Raw genomic sequence first — 22,818 nt, forward strand, 5'->3', positions numbered from 1 at the left:
ATTAGTTCCCACTGGCAGGGGGCAGAGACACCAATAACACTGTGGCATCAGCTCTGTTGTACTAGACGTGACAGAGGGGAAGGAGGGATGTCAACATGTGCCTGACATCTGGCGACAGCTACATGCAGATTGCAGTGTCTAGTTCTGGCCTCATTAGGTGGCTCTAAGCTACTCTCTCTCAGCATTCATTCATCTTCAGTAAGGAGGGAAAAGTATTGATCCATCCCATACCCTCCAGCATTTCTCCGATGAAAATAGGGACATCCTATTTAATAATAATAATAATAATAATAATAATAATAATAATAATTTTATTATTTTTGCATCACACGTCTGGCTGGGTTGCCCCAGCCAATCTGGCCAGCTTCCAACATATATAAAAACATAATAAAACATTAAACATTTAAAAACTTCCCTATATAGGGCAGCCTTCAGATGTCTTCTACAGGTTGGAAAGTTATTTATTGTCAGGCTTCAGGGAATCAACTTCCTTCCCCTCACACCCTGGCAGCAGGTAAGTAGAACAAAGGAAAAGGAGTCTTCTTACCAGTTAGAAACTTTAATGATCACAGCGAGAGAACAAAGAATCCATTTCCTAGGAATGGGGCACTCCCAATTAAGAGTTCCACACACTTCCTCCCTAGTCACCCACGTCACTACTGTGTCTTATAGCCTGAGCTCGTAACCTATGCATTTTCTGTTCTGCCACCTTTCCAGAGACAGTGAATCTGTTAGCTCTCTCCCTCCCAGTGTTTCTTCTCCTAGCTGTTCCCTATCCAATATTTCCCAGCTTCTGCCTTCTGAACTATGTCTCTCTGCAAACCACTGTTCCAAATCTATATTGTCCTCTTGCTCCTGGGAAGATTCAGGATCCTGATCAGGGGCAGGGGGGGGGAGGAGGCTCCCACCACTCCTCCTCAGTGCATCCCTCCTCAGCACAGTCCCTGACACTTGTCTCCTTAGCTCGGAGGTCACATAACTCCATGCCCTCCAACATTTATCCAATGAAAATAAGGACGTCCTAAGGAAAAGTGAGGCATTCAAGGATCAAATGAGAAACTGGGATGGCTCCTGTAAATCCAAGATTGTCCCTGGGAAATAGGGACACTTGGAGGGTCTGCCATTCTACAACATGGATTGTGCAGATGACAGCTATGGAGCTGGATCCATTGATAGACAAAGAGACCACCACTCATTGCAGTGGGACTTTCCTGGCCCCTCCTTGACCTCCTAGCCCCCTGCAACCTCCAAAAGCCAGCTCTGAAGGACCTCTGAATGGAAATGTGGCATGGGGATGGGAGAGGGGTGCTGTATTGAGGATTGGGGAGAATTCAGTGGATCTGTCGCACACAAGGGGAATAGTCTCCCTGCTCATACAACACCTCCTCCCCCCCCCGGATCCAAACCACAATGTATGTAAACACTAGATGAATGCTGTTGATTGGGCAAGGCCCATAGCTCAGTGGTGAGGCATCCCAGGTTCAGACCCCAGCATCTCCAATACAGCTGAGGGAGGCTCCAGCCTGAAATCCTGGAGAGCAGCTGCCAGCCAGTGTAGACAATACTGAATTAGATGGACGAAAGGTCCAACCTGGTATAACACAGCCTCCTACATTGCTATTGTTTACAGTTGTTTTTCAAAACCCACATGAAGCTAGCTTTAAAGGGAATAATGGAAAATCTAAGAATACCAAGCGTACTAGAGGAATGATGCTCTCTCTTCGCAATGCCTGCTTATGGCAGAGAGCAAAAAAGTCTTTGCCAATCATTTTACTGTTATCAAAAATTTTGCTGAGATCTTCCGACATACCCAAAGATGTCTGAAGGTTGCTTGATGTCTCGAACACTTGACTGATGTATTTTCAGAGCAGAGGATCTCGGCTGACGTGCCAAATTGAGGATGAAGTTGTGGTTTCCAAGAGGAAACTGGGTTAGTGGTGGCAAAGAGTGTAAAATACCTGGGGATTAACATGACATCTAAGAATGTGAACTTATTTAAGGACAACTATGACAAGTGCTGGACTGAGATAAAGAAAGATTTAGAAATATGGTCAAACCTGAAGCTTTCCTTGTTAGGACGAATTGCTGTGATCAAAATGAATGTATTGCCTAGAATGTTATTTTTGTTTCAGACATTACAAATTGTTGATAAACTGGACTGTTTCAAGAAGTGGCAGAAAGACATATCTAAATTTGTCTGGCAGGGCAAAAAGCCCAGAATTAAGTTTAAGATACTTACTGACTCTAAAGAAAGAGGGGGGTTTGCCCTGCCGGACTTAAGACTTTACTATGAATCGGCAGCTTTCTGCTGGTTAAAAGATTGGCTACTTCTTGAAAATGCAGACATTCTAGATTTGGAAGGATTTGATAATAATTTTGGTTGGCATGCATATATCTGGTATGACAAGGTTAAAGTGTATAAGGGTTTCAAAAATCACATTGTCAGGAAAGCACTATATAATGTATGGATACGGTATAAAGATTTATTGGAAAACAGAACTCCCAGGTGGCTTTCACCTATGGAGGCTAAGGAGGTAAAGAAACTTAATATGACAACCAATTGGCCGAAATATTCTGAGATTTTAGAACAAGAAGGTGGTGAATTTAAACTACAAAGCTATGAGAAAATAAAGTCCAAGGTACGAGATTGGCTCCATTATTTTCAAATAATGGAGGCTTTCAAACAAGACAGGAAAATTGGTTTCCAGGTGGAGAAATCGAAATTAGAAACAGAATTGTTAGAACCCAATACTAAGAACTTATCAAGAATGTACAACTTGCTGTTGAAGTGGAATACAATAGATGAGACAGTGAAGTCTGCTATGGTTAAATGGGCACAGGACATAGGTCATGACATTATGTTTGCTGACTGGGAGCAGTTATGGACCACAGGTATTAAATTTACGGCATGCAATGCCTTACGAGAAAACATAATGAAAATGATTTATAGGTGGTACATGACCCCAGTCAAGCTTGCGAAGATTTATCATTTGCCCAATAACAAATGCTGGAAATGTAAAGAGACTGAGGGTACCTTTTTCCACCTTTGGTGGACCTGCCCAAAGATTAAGGCCTTCTGGGAAATGATTTATAATGAAATTAAGAAAGTGCTTAAGTGCACCTTTAACAAGAAACCAGAGGCATTTCTCTTGGGTATGGTCGGCCAGTTGGTGCCGAAGAAGGATAAGAATTTCTTTTTGTACGCTACCACGGCAGCAAGGATTCTTCTAGCAAAGTATTGGAAGACACAAGAGCTACCCACGCTGGAGGAATGGCAGGCGAAAGTGATTGACTTTATGGGACTGGCAGAAATGACCGGCAGAATCCGCGACCAAGAGAAAGAGACTGTGGAAGAAGACTGGAAGAAATTTAAGATGTATCTTAAGAATTACTATAAAACTGAGGAGTGTTAAAATGCTGAGGGAAAAGAAGACGTAGAATTGCAGCTATAATTATGTTTAAAATTTAGGGTGGAATAGAGAAAGAGGACGAATTTATATTTAACTGGGCAAGATAGGTTGCTGAATAATGGTACTAAATTAAGGATGCAAAAAGGGAAAGGTATGGGGAAGTCCGGGAAAAGAGGGTTATGAAAATAAGGTTATGAAAATACGAGTTTTTTGTTTGTCTGTTTTTTGTTGCTTTTTGTTTTTGTTAAAAAAAATTGGAAATTAATAAAAATCTTTATAAAAAAAAAAAAGAAAGAAAGAAAGACAAAAAAAAAAATGAAGTTGTGGTTTCAGTCTCTTTGTAGCATTGATTTGGAATGCAAACAGTTCCCAAAATAAAAGAGGGATTTGATGTTCCAAGGCTGAGCAGCAAAATATTTGGGAGAATTCCTACATTCAGCCCTGGAAAAGGTGTGCTACACAACTCTGTGATCCAAAGAGCAGCTCAGAGAAGAAGCATTTAGCCCTTTGCCCTATGGGATCTGCATTCCCTACAGGTTTGTGACCGACAATACATAGTTGTAGCACTAGAACAAAAAACAAATGGAAAAACGGAACGGCAACCCAAACAGTGTGTGATGCAAGTTACTCAGAAGCTAACATTGCATTCCTTCCTTCCTATGAACAAAGAGTAAGAACACAGACCTAACTTGTTCTGGGGACAAAAATGTTTGCTGGGCAGGAACAGAGATTTCACACATTGCTGTTTCTGCTGCCCATGCTCCTATGCAGCTTTAAATGAATAAATAAACCAGGTTTTGATTTGACCCAGGTGGAATCAAATTGTTCTGCTCAGCCATAAGACACCATGTGATTTCTTCCATTCATTCTTACAGCTTCCCAGAGGTGCTTGCTTCAAATATTTAATGTATAAACTCAAAGTCTGCATGAAAACTTTCAACACTATCATTGGGTCACATAACCAAGGAAATCGTCTCCTTGCAGAACTTCACATTGTTAGTCCTCTGTGTGTGCATGGAGAACTCAGGGCCAACCCAATAAATTTTGGACCCAGAGGCAAACCACAAAAATGGTGCCCGCCTCCCTTCCAGGGAAGAAAGAATGGAGATCTACATCAGGAACCAGGGGAGAGGAAAGATCTACATCAGAATCTGCTGCCTCTGTGGATCCTGACACCTGAGGCGATCGCCTCACCTTCCCTGATGGGTGGGCACCTGACACCTGAGGCGATCGCCTCACCTTCCCTGATGGGTGGGCAGATCTTGGGAGAACTGACACAAGGTGAGGTCTGCAACTGTTAAAGATCACAACAAATAAGTTTGAAATGAGTAATCACTGAAAATAAAATAAGAGCTTCCCCCAAATGCACCAATAGACTCTTCCTAACACAAAATATATGCAGGTGGTTCTCACTGATTTGCTTCTCCAGTCAGTTTTATCTAAATTTTCTTCCTGTCAGAGGACTCGGTAGTGCACAAAATTCTGCATAGTCAGTCTAAACCAGGGGTAGGCAACCTAAGGCCTGGGGGCTGGATGTGGCCAAATTGCCTTCTCAATCTGGCCCACGGATGGTCCGGGAATCAGCATGTTTTTACATGAATAGAATTTGTGCTTTTATTTAAAATGCATCTCTAGGTTATTTGTGGGGCCTGCCTGGTGTTTTTACATGAGTAGAATTTGTGCTTTTATTTAAAATGTATCTCTGGGTTATTTGTGGGGCACAGGAATTCATTCATCCCCCCCCCCTCTGCAAAGTATAGTCCGCCCCCACATGGTCTGAGGGACGGTGGACCAGCCCACGGCTGCAAAAGGTCGCTGACCCCTGATCTAAACCTTAGGATGGAACCAAAACAGATCTCCTTAGCCCTAATCACAGGCTACCCTCTGCAATATATAGGACATTGCACCAAATGAAAATCTGGCTGGATGTTTGATATTCTGATGCAACCACATTCACAATGTGATCCATGGTCGGTTGGGATCATACTGTGGCCAAGACAAAGTCTGATGGATTTTATTTTAAAAAATGGCACTGATGCAACTGCCAAGAAGAACACACACACACACAAACACACACACACACCAACCAACCTGAGAACCTTCAGTGCAGCCCTACTCAATATGCACAAGGATTCTCAGTCTGTCATCAGAAGTACAGAGGTACATTTTGAAATGCAGGAGCTCCTTGTGATAACCTTCATAGTCACACCTGCAAAGATCCCATTGCTATGACCCCCAAGGACAGTCAAAACACACAACCCTCCTTCTTTCCAGCAATGTAGATCCCCCCCCCCCATTTCTGAGCCTGTGAACAGATTTCCTGTTGAAACAACGAACCACCTCTCCTAAGTTACAGCAGGGAAACAAAAGAAGCTAAGCTATTAAAAACTGCAGGGAGAAGCCAATTTTTACTTCCCCAACTCAAAATCGCCCCCCTATCAGGCCCATTTAATATTTTGCCAATTTGCTGTGTTGGCAGCTCTGGAAATCCTGAAAGAAAATCACCGTCTGTTTGAATGACTTGAAATTACAGCTTAAAGGTTGCCACAAAAGATTCGTGAAAACTGCTGATGTGTCTGTTTCTCTCCCTCTCTCACATATACCTTTTCAGACAATGAAATACTATCTATGCAATCTCTCCCCCTCTTTCAATGTTCTGTACATCTCTTTCTCTCTTGGGTGCACCATAAAACCCTTTTAAAGGATCGCCTCCTTTTAAGCGGAAGATGAGTACATGGTGGCCTCTCACCTCAGATGACTTAAATTATTAACCAGTAAGTTGTCCCATGTGCAAAGTCTTCCAGTGTTCAAGCACAGCATGTAAGAATGTTTCCTATTCTCTCTGATAGGAACAAACAATTTCGTGTCTTGTAGACATGGAAGGGAGAAAGGTTCCCCCATTGCAATCACAGAATTATAGAAACTGGAGATATATATAAAAAGTGGCCTGTTGCCAACCGTCAGATAATCCACTATAACACCAGTGGGAAACATTTGGCTTTCTAGAGGTGGCTGAGCCACAACTCACATCAGCCCCAGCAAGCTTGGCCAAGGACCAGGGACGATGGGACTTGGAGTTTGGCATCATCTGGAGGGTCAAGGCATGAAGAATGAAGCAAATAAAGAAACACAGAGTAGAGTAAGGACAGGATATAAGGCAGCAGGTAATTGTGGGAAAAAGCATCATAAATGTAAGGATGGGAAGTCGAATTGTTAACAGAAGTATATAAACTGGATTTTGTGTTAATTTTATAAAACTAATAAAAAATTGAATAATAAAAAGGTACTCCACATCAGCACTATAAGTTTCTTAGATTCAGATATTTCTGCTGAATCATTACTGGCTACCGAAGACATTTTTTTATCCCACCAGATTTTTGTAACAGTATAATGTTATTTAAATGGGTCTCTGTTTGAGCATGAATGTAATGTATTGTGGTAATTTTGTTTTCTTTGTCACTTTGAATGAATGGATGGATGGATGGATGGATGGATGGATGCAATGGTGCTGTGTAATCCTTTCTCCAGTTTTCTCTGCCCTCACCCATGATATACAACAGAGGTAGCCAGTGTGCTGCCCTCTGGAAGCTGTTAGAGTAGACATCCCATCAACCCTCAAGCCCTGCTAGGGAAAATTCTTATTTTCTTTTTGTTTTAAGGTAGATTACAGAATCTCAAAGAGACACTAACTAAAATAGTAATTTCAGAAAACAAACTAGTTAATCTTCATTTTAATGGAGCCCAGCTTCTTCCTTGGTTTTATGTTTCCACTAGAATATTTTTCTTTTTTTAAAAAAAACTTATAAGTATGTTGTTGTTGATTTTAAAAAGAACACAATTGTTCTGGGAATTAGCAACATTATTTATAGGTGTTAACTGCTAGAGAATTCAACTGCTAATGACAAAATGTTAGAATACGCTGGGGATGTACTAACAGTATAATATTTAGAAGTATCTTTGTCTTCCAGATTCCTTTGCTGTCATAGTATATTTGCTACCAATGCCAACATAAAATCATTTAGCAGCTTTGAACAAACACTTACAAAGGAATAATGCTACCCAGATCTGATTGGCTGAAGGATATGATGGCTGGAACATTAATAATAAATATTATTATTATTGTTATTATTATACCCTGCCCATCTGACTGGGTTGCCCCAGCCACAGTAATAGACCTATTACCATTGTGGTAGTGTTGTTCATAGCATTTAAGAGACTGCAAGCCCTGCATTTGGAGAGATGTAATCTGAGACCTAGTCCTTGCAAACAGGTTTAGTGCTAAAATTGTTTCTGGGCTGTATCACTTCAAACTGAAGGTAAGGGAAGGCATGCATGACTAAATGTTTCTACATGTAAAACACAAAAAACTCTGCACATAAGAAAAACCTGGCACATAAGAGGATAGACAAGATAAACCTCTACCCCATGACATGCTGGTTTTCTATATGAAGGAATCTAGTCTTTTCATGTAGAGTGTGCTTGGTCTTTCTAGTATCAAAGGCCATTGCAAGTCATTGCAACTCCTACCTGGTACAGTATAGTGCAAAAATATGTTTTAAAAGTCTCATGAAATAGGAATCACTGGCCTGCCTGCTCTCTTGCATTCTTGTTGCCTAGCCCCATTGTCTTCCATGCACCGGAGATGGTCTGACACCTGGTGTCTACTTTAGATACAAAGGCTCTGTGCATTAAGAGTCTTACACTACCCAAGTTCTGTAGATAAACATCATTAGAGCTTAGCCTCCTGTATGCCAGTCACCTGGTGTGATAACCATTTGACTCTCCAAATATCATGACCTTCCTTCATCAACACCCCTTGCCTATTAAAATATATCATTTGGACCTTCTGTGTATCCCTTTGTTTTGTTTTTACAGTCACCTGTGGCCTTTATTAGGTGATTAGAGGCTGAAAGCATGATGACACCTGAGGTACTTGTGAATGTTTTTTTTATTGCACAATATAGCTATCATGCAATAATCGGCACCATCTTCCAAGGTGAGAAAATTATCTTTCAACAATGAATGTGTGAATATTTAATGTGGAATGAAAGGTCATTCTCTCAATAACCTACAAAGCCAAGAAAATCAAAATGTACTGCCAACCATAATGCAGGAAAAATACTGTTCTCTTTGGCTGTATGTTGGACAAGACTTGTCTTTCCTCTCCACAAGTTGGAGGAAGCCCTGGCTTATTCTTCCTTTATATCAAGGATAGGAAATTGGTGGTCCTCAATAATTTGTTTGACTCCAACCTCCATTAGTCCCAGACAGCATAGCCAACGTTCAGATGTGATGGGATGATTAAATGATTAAATATGAAACATTTGGTGTGGCTCAGACAGGCAGAGAGGATTGTGACTACAGTCAAGGGCAGAGACTGTTTAAGCCAACAACTTAATTCCATATGCATATGTATTCTGGGAATTTTAGATAATGGTCTTAGGTTACATTCCTGAGTTCTGGAAATTAAATCCAGGGCAGGGATAGAATAGACCAATGGCCATTTCCCAGTGGCAGGGGCCATTGCAGCCCAGCAAAACCACAGGAAAGCCTAGGGTGCGGGCAGTGCTTTTTTCTATAAAAAAATGTTTAGGCGTACTCTCATTTTGACTCAAGAAAACCATGATTTTATATTTCAAATTGGGAAAAATAAATACAGTAAATGGACAAAAGTACAAAGAACATGCATTACTTCAGATGTCCTTTCAAAAACCATGAATTTACAAACACCACACATCCACATTCCACACTGCTTCACACATTAAACGCTCGTTTCCATCTGAGACTCAGGAAACACGGTGACAGGAAATGAGGCCGCCATTGGGGGTAGAAATGGAACTGATGATTCACCGTGTTAGAGAAGAAACTAAAAATTACAAAAAAGTTAGTTTCGTCTCCCGTTAGATTCACAAAATGTGTAGGGGTATGTGTACCCCTGTGTCCCCGCAGGAAAAAAGCACTGGATGGGGGGGGGATACACATAACACTTCCTGCATGTTGGCTGACACCAACATTGGCCACAGCCAATGGGGAATGCTGGGACTCATTCCTGTATTTCAAATTTGATCTGGCCAATCATGGCCAAATGGAGGGGTGGAGCTATGAAAGCAGACCAGAGAGAGGCCTACCCTTGGTCAGTTCCAACACATTTGAACCAGCTGCACTGGTTCTCAGCAGTGCAGTTGGCAAGGACATCCCACCCACCTTTCATTTTGGTTCAAAGTCCAGGATACGCTTGCCCTGTGCCCAGGGCAGGGCAAGCTGCCCGTGGGGGCGGCATGAGCTGTGGCAGGGCGCTCCGCAGGGCCTCCGAGGAGTCTGCCTGCCACCTCCCAATACATTTGTGGCCATCTTGATCCCAATATGTTGTCACATTGTTTTTGTTGCTTCCAGCACCCCTGACCTGACGATCACAGGTCGTCCATCTGGGATCGCAAATGGAGAGCAACAGCTATGGTCAAATATTTAATTTTGCACGGTTGGAGATCTCAAAGGCATCCTACAGACAGAAACCTGCTTAAAAAGGTTTGATGGGGAACAGACTAGTATAGAAAAAAATATGAAGATATCTGGGATGCATGTGCCATTTGACCACTAAATCTTAGAGTAAGGCAGGACAGGAACACAGTACCCAATAAGGTCAAGAAATGCAGCTTCTGGCTAGCAATGTTGCTGTGACATCTATTTTCTAGCTCAGATGTGACATCTATTTTCTAGCTCAGATGTATGTATTCTGCCAGTTTTAGTGATTTTAAAATATTTCTATCCCATGCTTCACCAGATCAGATACTAGCGCAGTGTACCTTGTAATGACTGTCTCAAATACAATATGAGTAGGACAACCCTGCAAGTTTTTCTGCAGCTCCAGGGTAAATATTTCTTCACAAGATGGTGATGTTACTCTTCCTCTCCAGTGTCACCATATAAAGGCACAGTTCAGATGTTCAGATGTGAAATCAACAAGTTCCAGACTTGCATGTGCTGTCCATGCTCTGATTCACTCCTGCACTTCCTGATTCTCAGCTGAACATTGCTTGTTGCTGCAGTTGAACTGCACAAGCTCTCTTGTGGTAGCAAACCCCACAGTTTTAACTACAGTTTAATACTGCCATTTGTGTCCTTGTAGGGGCCTCAGGCGGAAGAAACATCACATAGTCACAATGTTATTGTTTATGGAAAGCTTAATAGCACGTTCCTTAAGAACCAGTTAAGAAAAGTATCCTTAATAAAGGACATGAAAGCTATGCCTCTTGAAACCACACAGCAAGACGGCATCTGCAAAATCAATGCACCTATTTATAATCATTTCAAGTTTTTAACATATGCTGTTGTGAAGTTAACTATAATACTCTCAGTTTGTGGGGTAAACGGTACATTTGTTTTTCTATTGATTTCACTTCAAAAAAGTGCCTCAAGCTGGCTTTGTGCAGAACATAATATAAATGCCAATTATTACAATCAAAGCCAGCTATCGCTTGGTGATATTTGCCTGGCTTGGGCTGCTGCTGTTCTGCTGTGATAAATTTCTACACAGAAATTTTCTCTTCAGGATTTGATGTCTACACTGAAAAGAAAGCATGATCACAAGCAGAAACAGAATACCAGATAGTGTGGTCAAAGACTGAGTTTGGGGTTGAAGTAACAACTGGGAAAACAGCTTGGACCAGATTTCCAAACAAAACAGTTAAGTATAATAGTTTAATTCACATAGAAATGAAAAATGTGTATGTATTGAGGGAGATTTGGAACAGAAAATGTGTATTGCTAAACACGGGGGTTTCCCCCCAAAGAGTTTTTCTAAAGGACTCTGAGCTGTAACTAGTTAATGATTACCTGTTGGTTATTTTTTTACTCTTGGCCCTCCAGATGTTTTGGGACTACAATTCCCATCATCCCTGACCACTGGTCCTGTTAGCTAGGGATGATGAGAGTTGTAGTCCCAAAGCAGCTGGAGGGCCAAGTTTGGCCATGCCTGGTACAGAGTAAAAAAAACTGCTACTGAGTGTGAATCTTTAATCATGTGATGACGGTATTGAGTTGCAAATACGTCCATCTTGAAAGGGTGGTGGTTATTAGTCTTCCTCTGGCCATGAGAGGTGATAGGATATGATGACATGCTGTCTCTTCTGGGTCCTTTTTGGGGGAAAAAGATGTCTTCATGTCTATGAAGGATAAAATGCACTGTGGAATCCTTTTGAGGGTTACAATTGCTGCCTGCAGTTTGATATTAAACCTACAGAGCTATTAAGGCAAATACAACCTTGCAGTGTATAAATGTGTTTGCAGATCTTTCTCTGTGTTGGTTTTCTCTTTCTAGTGATTCATTGCTGAAACATTTATTCCATCCATGACAATGTGCTGACAGACACATTTTGATTAAAAGACAAGCAAGTCCCATACTATTGAGCAGTTCAGTCTGCAATGCACACAGCTCCATCTGTAACCTGTAATATTTCCAGCACTATGAAGTGAGCATTTCACTGTAGGGGAAGGATGCCCTTAAAAGGATGAATGGTACTCATATGAGTGCTGGTGTTTGAATCGGTTTACTTTCAAGTTTCAGGAGGAAAAGATGGAAAATGACAATAAACCACCAGAAAATTGGAAACTCTCCTGAGAACTGGAGTCTCTAACTTCTTCCTCAAAGCAATGAAACTGGATCAAATTGTGTCACAATATTGTTTGTGGCTTTGTCATTTAACGGAGGGGGGAGACCGAAAATTAGACATTAATATTCCCATCTTTCTGTCCTTATTTTCTGTTATTTCCTTGACATTTTGCTGTCAAAAGCAGAGATAAAATTTCTCCCTTTTCACACAGATTTAACAATGACCGCTCCCCACATTAAATGGGGGGCGCCCTTTGTGTCGTCGCGAGCAGCCCCTAGACTCTATGCGGCAACATTAGCACATGAGAGTTTCTTCATAATTTACTTCTTGTGGACTGGTGGCCAAAGGTGTTGCGTTTTTCTTTCCAGGAAACATTCAGCCTCCCTAGCTGCCCATGTGTCCTGATATGAAAAGGCTCAATGGAAAGTGTTATCTCCTTATGCCTTCCTCTGGGCCTTTAATCAAATCATGGGCACCTACGAAGGCTGCAGAGCCACTGGTGAGATGATTTGTAGAATTTTAAAAAATAGCACTTATGAACATCCATTGACCACTTCAAAAGTAAGGCAAGTATGTCAAAAGCCTGCACCTCTCCCAGGAGAATTTGATTTGCATTTTTTCTTCCTATTTTATAGGTTCTGAATGCAATTTCCTTCCTCATTAATGGGCGCAGAATGATTGGGAGGGAAATGAAGGAGACGTTTTTGGCAGTGACAACAGCAGGCGTCCACAGAAGATGAAATGTTCACAACATTCACAGAGGATGAAAACTGATTATATTAGCTGTGCTCACTGCAAATACTAGTATCAGCAACTGCCACCCTCAAGGCCCCTAATCAATGTATAAAACAGTACCAATTCCTGTTGTGTTTGATGCAGTACAAGCATATCCACACCTCTTCGAACAGACTGAAGACATGTATCTGAAACTTACAATAGATTACAGTCAGAGACAGTGGTTCCGGGTGACTGAGACGATGCTTCCAATCTAAACCCCAATTTTCAGCCACTCATAAAATCCTTTCCAAGCATTATAGCTTGGACTGAAATGCCTCCTTCTGGGTCACTGGGTCAAAGTTCAGTTATTTTGATAACCCTTTAGAAAATTGTTCCATCTTTCAGAGTCATTTGACGGTGTAGGGAGTAGGAAAGGGTTTTCTTTCTTCCAATTTCTCCCCCCCCCCCAAATAATTTTTATTGAAAGATTTTATGTTACAAAAAACAATACAGCCATACTACCACTAAATATAATTAAGAAATAAAAATTACATACATGAATATTTAGTTTGTTATTTGTAATTTAACGTCTTATTTCCTCCTAAACAGTGCATACAAAAGCATACATATGTGCAGATACCCACACACCCACACCCACACACAAAATGATAATAATGAAAGTAAATATTTCCCCCCCTTTTATCTTCCAAAATCTTTTCTTCAACTTTGACTTCCTGTCAAGTCCCTTTGCATATATTTTCTTCCAATTTCATTGGAAGCATTGTTCCAGTGCTCCTTCTCCACTCATACTACAGTCTCCTTTTGAAAAAACCCTCACTGTGGGTGTTATTGAAATCATCGTCTGAGTGCGAACTTTAAGACATGATAAAGCCTCTCCACATATGAACTGGCCCAGATCCTGGAATCATCACCTGAGGGCTTCATGTGCCTCCTCTATGAGAGGTCCGGAGGGTGGCGACATGAGAACAGGCCTTTTCTGTGGTGGATCCCTAATTGAGTGTCAAGGCCCCCAGACCAGCACTTTGTTAAAATAAATTCACATGCACACAGAATATTTAGTTTAAGGTTATTGGCAAAATTTTAGGCCACAACTTTATTGAATTACAGAAATGTGAGCGGTATTGGCTTAGGCATTGGCGTAGACTATATCGGACTCCCGCCCACTTTACAGGTTGTCAATAAGGCAGCGCGAAGCAGGCGCATAGCCACGTTGCGCTGCCGCTTTTAAACTCCTCACAACCCCCCCACTCAAAACTGATTGGCCAACAGGTCTGGGGGGATTGTGATGCCACCCTGGCATGACAGTCCGCCCATGCCAGGGTGGGGGGAGGAACTGGGCTGGGGGCCTGCCCGCAACCAGGACCATTCTAAAGATGATCCCACTTGTCGAATGCTCTCCCCAGAGAGGCTCGCTTGGCGCCTTCGTTGCACAACTTTAGGCACCAGGTAAAAACATTCCTCTCCTCCCAGGCCTTTGGCTAATGAAACAATCCATGGTCTTGGGGGGGGGTATTGTTTTTGTTTCTTACTATGATATGTATCTTTGCGCTTTTATATTGTAAACTGCCCTGTGATCCTCGGATAAAGGCCAGTATAGCAATTTAATGAAGAATAATAAATGTATGTTTGGAATCTCATGTTTTCTGGGTGAGGGACTTAGCAAGAACTTAAGAAGAATATCTACAAGACATTGAACCTGGTGCTGGGTGCTGACCTAAGGCAGCAGGGTAAGTGTGTGGGCAGCAGATCAGTAGCCTGGCATTGCAGAGATGCAAGTGGCCTCACTCTACTGGCGGCACTGTGTGGGAAACATGGCACAGCCCAGCAGTCTCCGAAACAGCACTAAGGGAGTATGTTAGTTTAAGTGTGTTCTGTCAAATGTAGTACATTTCGCAACCAACTTTTCTACCCCATGAGTACATTCTTATCGTTTATGTTTTTAAAGAAAAGAAGAAAAGGCCAGAGGTTCCAGCAAATTTCACTTACGGTAGCCTCCTGCGTGGGTACAATAAAGTTGGCAGCAATGCAGTTTTGTCATAAAACCAGCACAGACGCCTCTCACATATAGTGACCTTGCAATGGCCATACATGAAACTCATAAGAGTTTCATGGCAATCTTTTTGGGGCTTAGATTTATGATCTAATAGGGGATGGGTATTGGGGTGGACAGAACACAATTTGTCAGCAAAAAACCAGTTCCTTAAGCATCTTTAGCCACAAATAAAGGCACCCTCCTCTGTGTAAGAAATTTTCTGTAGAGTTTTCAAATCCTTTGCTGTGGAATATTTTCAATCTATGATTTACAAAATGAAACTTTTCAGGAATTCTGCTAAAGAAACAAAGAAGCAATATGTTTCTCATTAAGAAAAATACTCCTGTTCTTTAAGTACAGTTGTACCTTAGATCCCGAACGCCTTGTGACTTAAATGTTTTGGTTCCCAAATACTGCAAACCTGGAAGTGAGTGTTCCGCTTTGCAGATGTTTTTTGGAAGCCGAACGTCTGATGTGGCTTCCGTGGTTTCCAATTGAGTGCATGAAGCTCCTGCAGCCAATCATAAGCCGTGACTTGGTTGTCGGATGTTTTCAGAAGTCAGAATGGATTCCGTTCAAGAACCATAGTATGACTTTATGCATCTTTACATTTGTTTGGCACGCACTCAGTGGCAAAGAGTGCATGTAGAGTTTAGAAAGTTCCACATTCAGTGGGCAGGACAACAAAGATAATTCATTAAAAGGGGGGCCAATCTTCAGAAAACTGTTCAAGACCTGCTTTGCGGAAAGATGAGTTTCAAGATCAAATGACAAAAACCCAAGTGTGTTTCAGAGCATTTGTTGCAGTTACTTTGTAGTACTTTGTTCCTCAGCACACGTGTGACTTATATATTTTCTTCTGCTGCTTCTCATACAACAGCCAAAGTGAGAGAAACAAACATCTCATTTGTGATGAGATATGTGAGCACAAGTGGTAGGTACAGCTCAACACATTGGAGGTGTGCAAATTCCCCCTTTCAATGTTATATTGTATGGGTGAAACAAAGATCTGTGAGTTGCTTGCAGATCCATGGTCTGTGGAGCTCCTTAAATTGGATGGACAACATGTCAAATTAGATTAGACATGTGCAACCCAATGACAAATTCCTGAAAATCAATCTGTGCTCGAAGCCCTTTCTGAAGTGAACATTTTTAGCCATATTCAGATGTAAGACCCATTCACATTAAAAGAACACTGGGGGGGGAGTGGTCATACACCCCTTCCCCAACATCCCCACTCCCACTTTTGACCTTCACACGTTCAGATTTGTATATTTCGTTTTTAGCAGTCCATGCACAGACAGATTTGCAGTCATAGGGTATGTTCTCATGCTGCCCACATCTAATCAGAAACGCAAGCTGCTATCTTTTAAGAAAATCGGGAAAGGCAATTCTTTGAACTCTCTTACCTTTCCCAGCCTGAAGTCTCAACCCTCCCTGACAGAGCTGCAATAGAGTAAAGAAGCAAACATAGCTCTGGGCACCAGCTTCACAGGCTGCAGACGAGAAAAATAACATTGGAGGAAGTCCATTTCAATTTCAAAATGTTGACTATATAATGACTGAAAGGTAAGTCTCAAGATCAGAATAAAGTGAGTCAAAGTGGGGCTCAACAGAAACATGCCACCAGCCATATGAACTTGTGCACAGCTATTTGAAGAAAAGACAAAGTGTTTTCTTCTGTCAACTTTCTTTCCGCTCAACCCCCTCCATTCCAGGTATGAAGCAACCCACAAACGAAAATGTCACCAAATTTATTGAGTTAGGATGTAGCGTATGCAGCTCATTCTCAAGTCTTTGAGCCCTTGGAGGGTTTTTTTCACTCTTCTAGAACTCACTCAAAGATGCTGCACTGTCAATATTCTGATGGTGATGCCTTTACCCTGTGAAGAAGTTAGAATGTTTTTGAGCACCTCAATGACAGCCTAGCCAGTATCACTCCCCCCAAAAGTGAATGGGAATCACAAAAATAAGCAGATTTGAGGGGATTTGTGATGTGTCCCTTGCAATTTTAGAAGAAGAGATGGGACATCTTAAGGATTCTCAGGAATAGGGCTTATGTAGATACTTCATAGTCAACAACAACAACTATTTATTTACCGTATTTTTCGCTCTATAAGACGCACCAGACCATAAGATGCACATAGTTTTTGGAGAAGGAAAACAAGAAAAAAAATATTCTGAATTCCAGAAGCCAGAACAGCAAGAGGGATCGCTGCTCAGCGTAAGCAGCGATCCCTTTTGCTGTTCTGGCTTCTGGGATAGCTGCGCAGCCTGCACTCACTACATAAGACGCACACACATTTCCCCTTGCTTTTTAGGAGGGAAAAAGCGAGTCTTATAGAGCAAAAAATACAGTATTTATACATACATACATACCCCGCACATCTGGCTGGGTTTACCCAGCCACTCTGGGCGGCTTCCAACAAAATATTAAAAATACAATAAAACATCAGACATTAAAAAATTCTCTAAGCAGGGCTGCCTTCAGATGTCTTCTAAAAGTCAGGTAGTTGTTTATTTCCTTGACATCTGATGGGAGAGCGTTCCATAGGGCGGGCGCCACTACCGAGAAGGCCCTCTGTCTGGTTCCCTGTACCCTCACATCTCACAATGAGGGAACCGCCAGAAGGCTCTCAGACCTGGACCTCAGGCTGAACGATGAGGGTGGAGACGCTCCTTCACTTGCAACTATAAGCTCCTAACTGCAATCTTTATTAAGGATTTGAAAAGAGTTCTGTTCCACATCATTACCAGGTCTCCCACTTTTGAGTCAAGAAACTGCTGGACGTTCAATGAACAGCTGCAGAAGCCATGCCTTGCATTTAGAAGGTCCCACGTTTGAACTCTGCCATTTCCAGTTAATAGATCTCAACAAAGGGAACCATTAGAAAAACTGGAGAGTCATTGCCAGATGTTCAAGATGTTCAGTCATTGCTTTTCAGCTCTTCTCTCTCTCTCCCTCTCTCTCTCTCTCTCTCTCTCTCTCTCTCTCTCTCTCTCTCTGCATCACCTCATATGGGCAGCCATCACAGCAGCATCCATTCCTTGAATTCCTGCTAAATCCAAAAGTGAAGGCTGTCAGTACTGAAGAAGCAAGAGGGATATAAATATGGCTGCAGTGTCTTGGAAGCAGTGCGGGCAGGGCCTTTGGGGTAGACCCAGAGGGCGGAACGAAAAGGTTCTGACCGTCCAACTTCTTAGATGCTGGCAGGCATACAATAATTGCATTTTGAGCATTTCAAAACTACTTCATTCTCAATCTGTCAATCAAATGTATGCCCTCTCTTCTTTTCAGAGATTCTCCCCTTTTCATGCCACAGACACCCCATGCTGTTCCACTTTGCTAGAGTATCAGCTAGCTTGGCCTCTGTGCCACATTTTAATCAGTCTGCTTCATGTTTCCTCCAAAAGGGAAGTTCAAAGTGGCTCAGCTGCCCTGATTTTTTTAAAAAATAAATAAATAAAAAGCACAGGGGAGGGTGTCAACCACATTAGAGGAGAAACAGAGCCTTTTCCAACTGAAGTCAAAACTGCCTGAGAAGTGCTGGCACTACAACTTTTTTTAAAAAAAAGAAAGAAAACTGCTGTGTTATTTCTCTGTGCAGCTGCCACACCTAGCAGGGAGCTAGGTCTCAACCCCCCTCGTTCGCACAGATGGCATTTTGTGGTGCAAAGGAGACGAGGAGAAAGAGAACCAGGGTGAGGAGAAACCAATGTCCTACAGAGCCCTGGACGAAACAGGATGAAAAGTCCTCTCTTATTTTATCACAAAATAGAGCTTCTCACTTGCTGGATTCCTCTCCCCCTCATGCCGGCTGCTCAGATGAACTGACAGCCTAACAGGCTTCTGATTAGGAGCAATGTCTGCAGCTGATATGTGCACTTTGAAAAAGCATTCTACACAAAATGCACAGTTCATTCATTTAAGAGGACCGGCAAAGCCCTGACCTTCTGGAACAGACTTGTCTTCAAAGAAGCTGCATCATTGAAGCATGGGGTGGGTGAACGTGCTCCTGCTGTTCTCATTTGCAAGACTGATAAAATCATACCAGGAGAGCTACTTGTATGTGTGGTAAATTAATCCTTAAAATTAGCTCTGTTCTATTGACTAAAGTTAAAAGTCACAGGAACAATATAAAGCCTAATGTTTTGCTTTCAGCAAAACAAAGATTACAAAGAATACAGTGCATTCAAACTTAACCAGGAAATGAATAATATGGCAATTATGTGGCGTGTTTCACCATGGCAACACCACAAAGCGAAGGTACACAATTTCTGGAAACAATCTTAACCCACATTAAATATTTTTGTTACCAACCACTATTTTAGAATGTTCTCAATTGTACATCAAGTACCTGCTGTCAACAATGTATTAGGATGTCAGGGTGCTTTGCATAAAATGAGTAAAGCTTTCTCGCCTTCTTGAAAAGCAACAGTTATTTTGCGCAATCCACATGTTCTCAGGCATGCTAACTGGAGGGTACCAATGTCCCCCCCCCCTTTTTGGTCAATATATAAGCAATGACAAACCTAGACAACATCTTAAAAAGCAGAGACATCAGCTTGCCAACAAAGGTCCATATAGTTAAAGCTATGGTTTCCCCAGTAGTGATGTATGGAAGTGAGAGCTGGACCATAAAGAAGGCTGACTGCTGAAGAATTGATGCTTTTGAATTATGGTGCTGGAGGAGACTTTTGAGAGCCCGATGGACTGCAAGAAGATCAAACCTCTCCATTCTGAATGAAATCAGCCCTGAGTGCTCACTGGAAGGACAGATCCTGAAGCTGAGGCTCCAATACTTTGGCCACCCTGGAAAAGAGCCTGATGTTGGGAAAGATGGAGAGCACAAGGAGAAGGGGACAACCGAGGATGAGATGGTTGGATAGTGTTCTCGAAGCTACCAGCATGAGTTTGACTAAACTGCAGGAGGCAGTGGAAGACAGGAGTGCCTGGCGTGCTCTGGTCCATGGGGTCACGAAGAGTTGGACACGACTAAACGACTAAACAACAACATAAGTATTCACTCCGGCTTGTTGTTTTCTCAGTCCAGTTACTTTGGAATATAAAAGATAAGTCATGTTGTTAATTAATTAATTAATTAATTACATTACATTATGATGATTAATATAATGTCCTTTCTGTTCAGGACCCATGTCTGTTGCATCCTTCTCACGCAGCCCTTCTCACGCAGTCTTGTGAAGTAGCGCAAGACTAGCAGGGCAGCATAACTGCCCTCTTTGGGCGCCTGCCTGTTGTGCCTGCCAAGGGTCATGGTTGGGCTGGGGTGAAGCAAGATGCCCCCCCATGCACTTGGGGCCACCGTCCCTCTGGCCCTCCCCACATGATGCCACTGATTAGACCTCAAGTCCATGCCAACCATTGAGGATTAAGTGAATTGTAATTCAAAGTACAGTGGTACCTCGGGTTACATACGCTTCAGGTTACATACGCTTCAGGTTACACACTCCGCTAACCCAAAAATAGTGCTTCAGGTTAAGAACTTTGCTTCAGGATAAGAACAGAAATCGGGCTCCGGCAGTGTGGCGGCAGCAGGAGGCCCCATTAGCTAAAGTGGTGCTTCAGGTTAAGAACAGTTTCAGGTTACGAACGGACCTCTGGAACAAATTAAGTACTTAACCCAAGGTACCACAGTATCTGGAAGACACCAGGCTGGGGAAGGCTGTTTTATGGATATCTTCCCTTCTGTGGACCTATTTCCATGCCACCATGTTTGCATCTTTGCTTTCGTTAAGTGTTAGGCCCTATTGAAATGGAAGTACGTCAAGTTACAAGGTGCACTCTCTCCTTACAGCCTCTGTGTTCAACTTGTTCCAATTTTACATTAAAATAATTATAACCCCATGAAAATTGCTGGCATGCTGGCACTTATTACACATAATTTGGAACCATACAATAGGTAGAGGTAATTTCGGTTCTATTTCAGAAATATCTTTAGGCATGCAATAACAGTTGACTATTAAATAATTCCCCAGATATTCCGTAAAAAATGTATTCCGCTGGGGAAACACACGAGCTTGCATAAATAAAGCTGGTGGGCCGTATTAATCCGAATGCTTTTGTCATATACCTATTAACTACAGGAAAGCCAATTAGGGGAAAAACCACTCCACCAATTGAAGGCCGCTTTTCATGTTTGTTTTGTATCTAAAAGGGCTTATTATTGACAAAGGCTAACCTAGCATTGCGGGCAAAAAAAATCTGCATTCAGTTCCACTCCCACATGAAACTGATGCGCTGTATGGAGAAAGTACACTCTTGAAAAATCAATATTGCCTATACCAAATTTAAGTGAATGTATTACTGCTATGTGCATAGTTATAAAATGTCACAGATTACCTCCACAGAGTCCTAGCTAAAGCTTTTTAAAAACTTCATCCTCTCCCTAACTAGAGGAGCACCCCAATGTTCAAATGGCCAAAATTCAAAATTAAAGTGAAAGAGATGCAGAGGATATTAAAGGGATTCATTGGATGTGTTTTATTGTGCTGAATAATAACCAGAGATATATATGTTCTAGAGCTATAATCATACGATACCTGAAACCTGGGTTGAGTAAGAACACCCTTGTCTGGAAAGGTGTTACATTCACTGAATTGTCATCTCCAGATACTGTCTGCTTCTAGGTTATTTGGTGTCCACTTAGGTTATCTGCTTTCAGATGTATGCGTGTGTGTCACCTTTCCATGCGGAATGTAAAATACATTATAAATAACAATCGGTGATATCCGACTAAGTTATCCTCCAAATATAACCTCTGAAATCAGTGACTCAAGTCGATTGATTTCAGTGTGTACCCTCAGCAAACACTACTGCTGGCTCATCTGAAAGCAATAAACGATGTCATATTCTGGTTTGTTTTCAGTCATATCAAATTAGAATGTTTTCATCTCAGATTTCCCTCTCTGTGGAATTCTCTCCCATCATATGTCCATGAGAGAAATAACTATACAACTTTGAAAAAACATCTGAAGGGTGGCAGCCCTGTATTGGGAGGTTTTTAGTGTTTGATGTTTTATTATATTTCTACATGTGTTGGAAGCCACCCAGAGTGGGGAAATAAATAATAAAATTGGTTGTTGTTGTTATTTTTGTTGTTGTTGTTGCATTTTAAATGAGATCCCTGGCTACTGACATCTTATTTTATGTTATTTTATGTTAATCTACCAACAGTTCTCAAATTGCTTTGTAGTCTTGAATCTTCTCTCACCATTACAAATTATCCCACCAGTAGTAAGCATAAGGTTTTGTTATTTGCAGGCCATTTTTGCAGTATTTTTTCAGCCGGAACATGCCAGAACTCAGTACCAGCACCTCTCAGGTTGGTGCTATTGCCATTATAAGAGAACAAGTGTTCATGGTGAGTTCCGGCACCTCTTTTTCTAGAAAAATAGCACTGGTATGTTGAAATATCAAGCAACCTTTCTTAAGCATTGGAGTGATCATTCCTTTTGGGAATAAAAACTGAGCAATTGATACACATTTTAATCTTGAACATAGGAAGTCCCAAGCACATGTATAAGGGGAAAAACAACAACATGTCAGGGTGATGTGTCATACTCTACCACATACTGAAAAGCAAATTCAAAGGCGGATATTTCCAACAGCACACTTTTGCTACTGCACAGGGATACTTTTTTGTATCATAATCTTGTATGCTAATAGAAATGCTCCCATTTGCCTCTCACACTTTACTAACTACAGTTTCCAGGATTCCTTTAAATGTGCCATGGATGTGCTTTACATGTATGGTGTGGATCTGCCCAAGGGGAAAAGAAATACGTCAAGCAAACATGTCCATCTACCCTAGAAGCTGAAGCTTTTTGTGTGTGCAGTCGAGTTAAGTTTCGAAACGCATGAAAGAAAACAAGAAGCAAAATTGTTCACACAATGTAAGAATGGATTTGTAACAATGTAATTCATAGAATCATAGAATCATAGAGTTGGAAGAGACCACAAGGGCCATCGAGTCCAACCCCCTGCCAAGCAGGAAACAGAATGAGTGGC

General features: G+C 41.7%; 1 protein-coding gene across 3 annotated transcripts in view; it reads right to left on the reverse strand.

The window, feature by feature from the left end:
* Positions 1 to 22,818, reverse strand: part of LINGO2 (leucine rich repeat and Ig domain containing 2) — a 350,487-nt gene that overhangs the window by 316,210 nt on the left and 11,459 nt on the right. Inside the window, exon 2 of one of the 3 annotated variants that reach the window (XM_079959459.1) lies at positions 16,199 to 16,285. The exons of the other annotated variants lie outside the window; for them this stretch is intronic. The gene's annotated coding sequence lies outside the window, so the exon portion shown is untranslated. The remainder of the gene's footprint in view (positions 1 to 16,198; positions 16,286 to 22,818) is intronic. 3 annotated transcript variants of the gene reach the window in all.

The sequence above is a fragment of the Podarcis cretensis genome, assembly GCF_951804945.1.
Source record: "Podarcis cretensis genome assembly, chromosome: 17".
Taxonomy (NCBI): domain Eukaryota; kingdom Metazoa; phylum Chordata; class Lepidosauria; order Squamata; family Lacertidae; genus Podarcis; species Podarcis cretensis.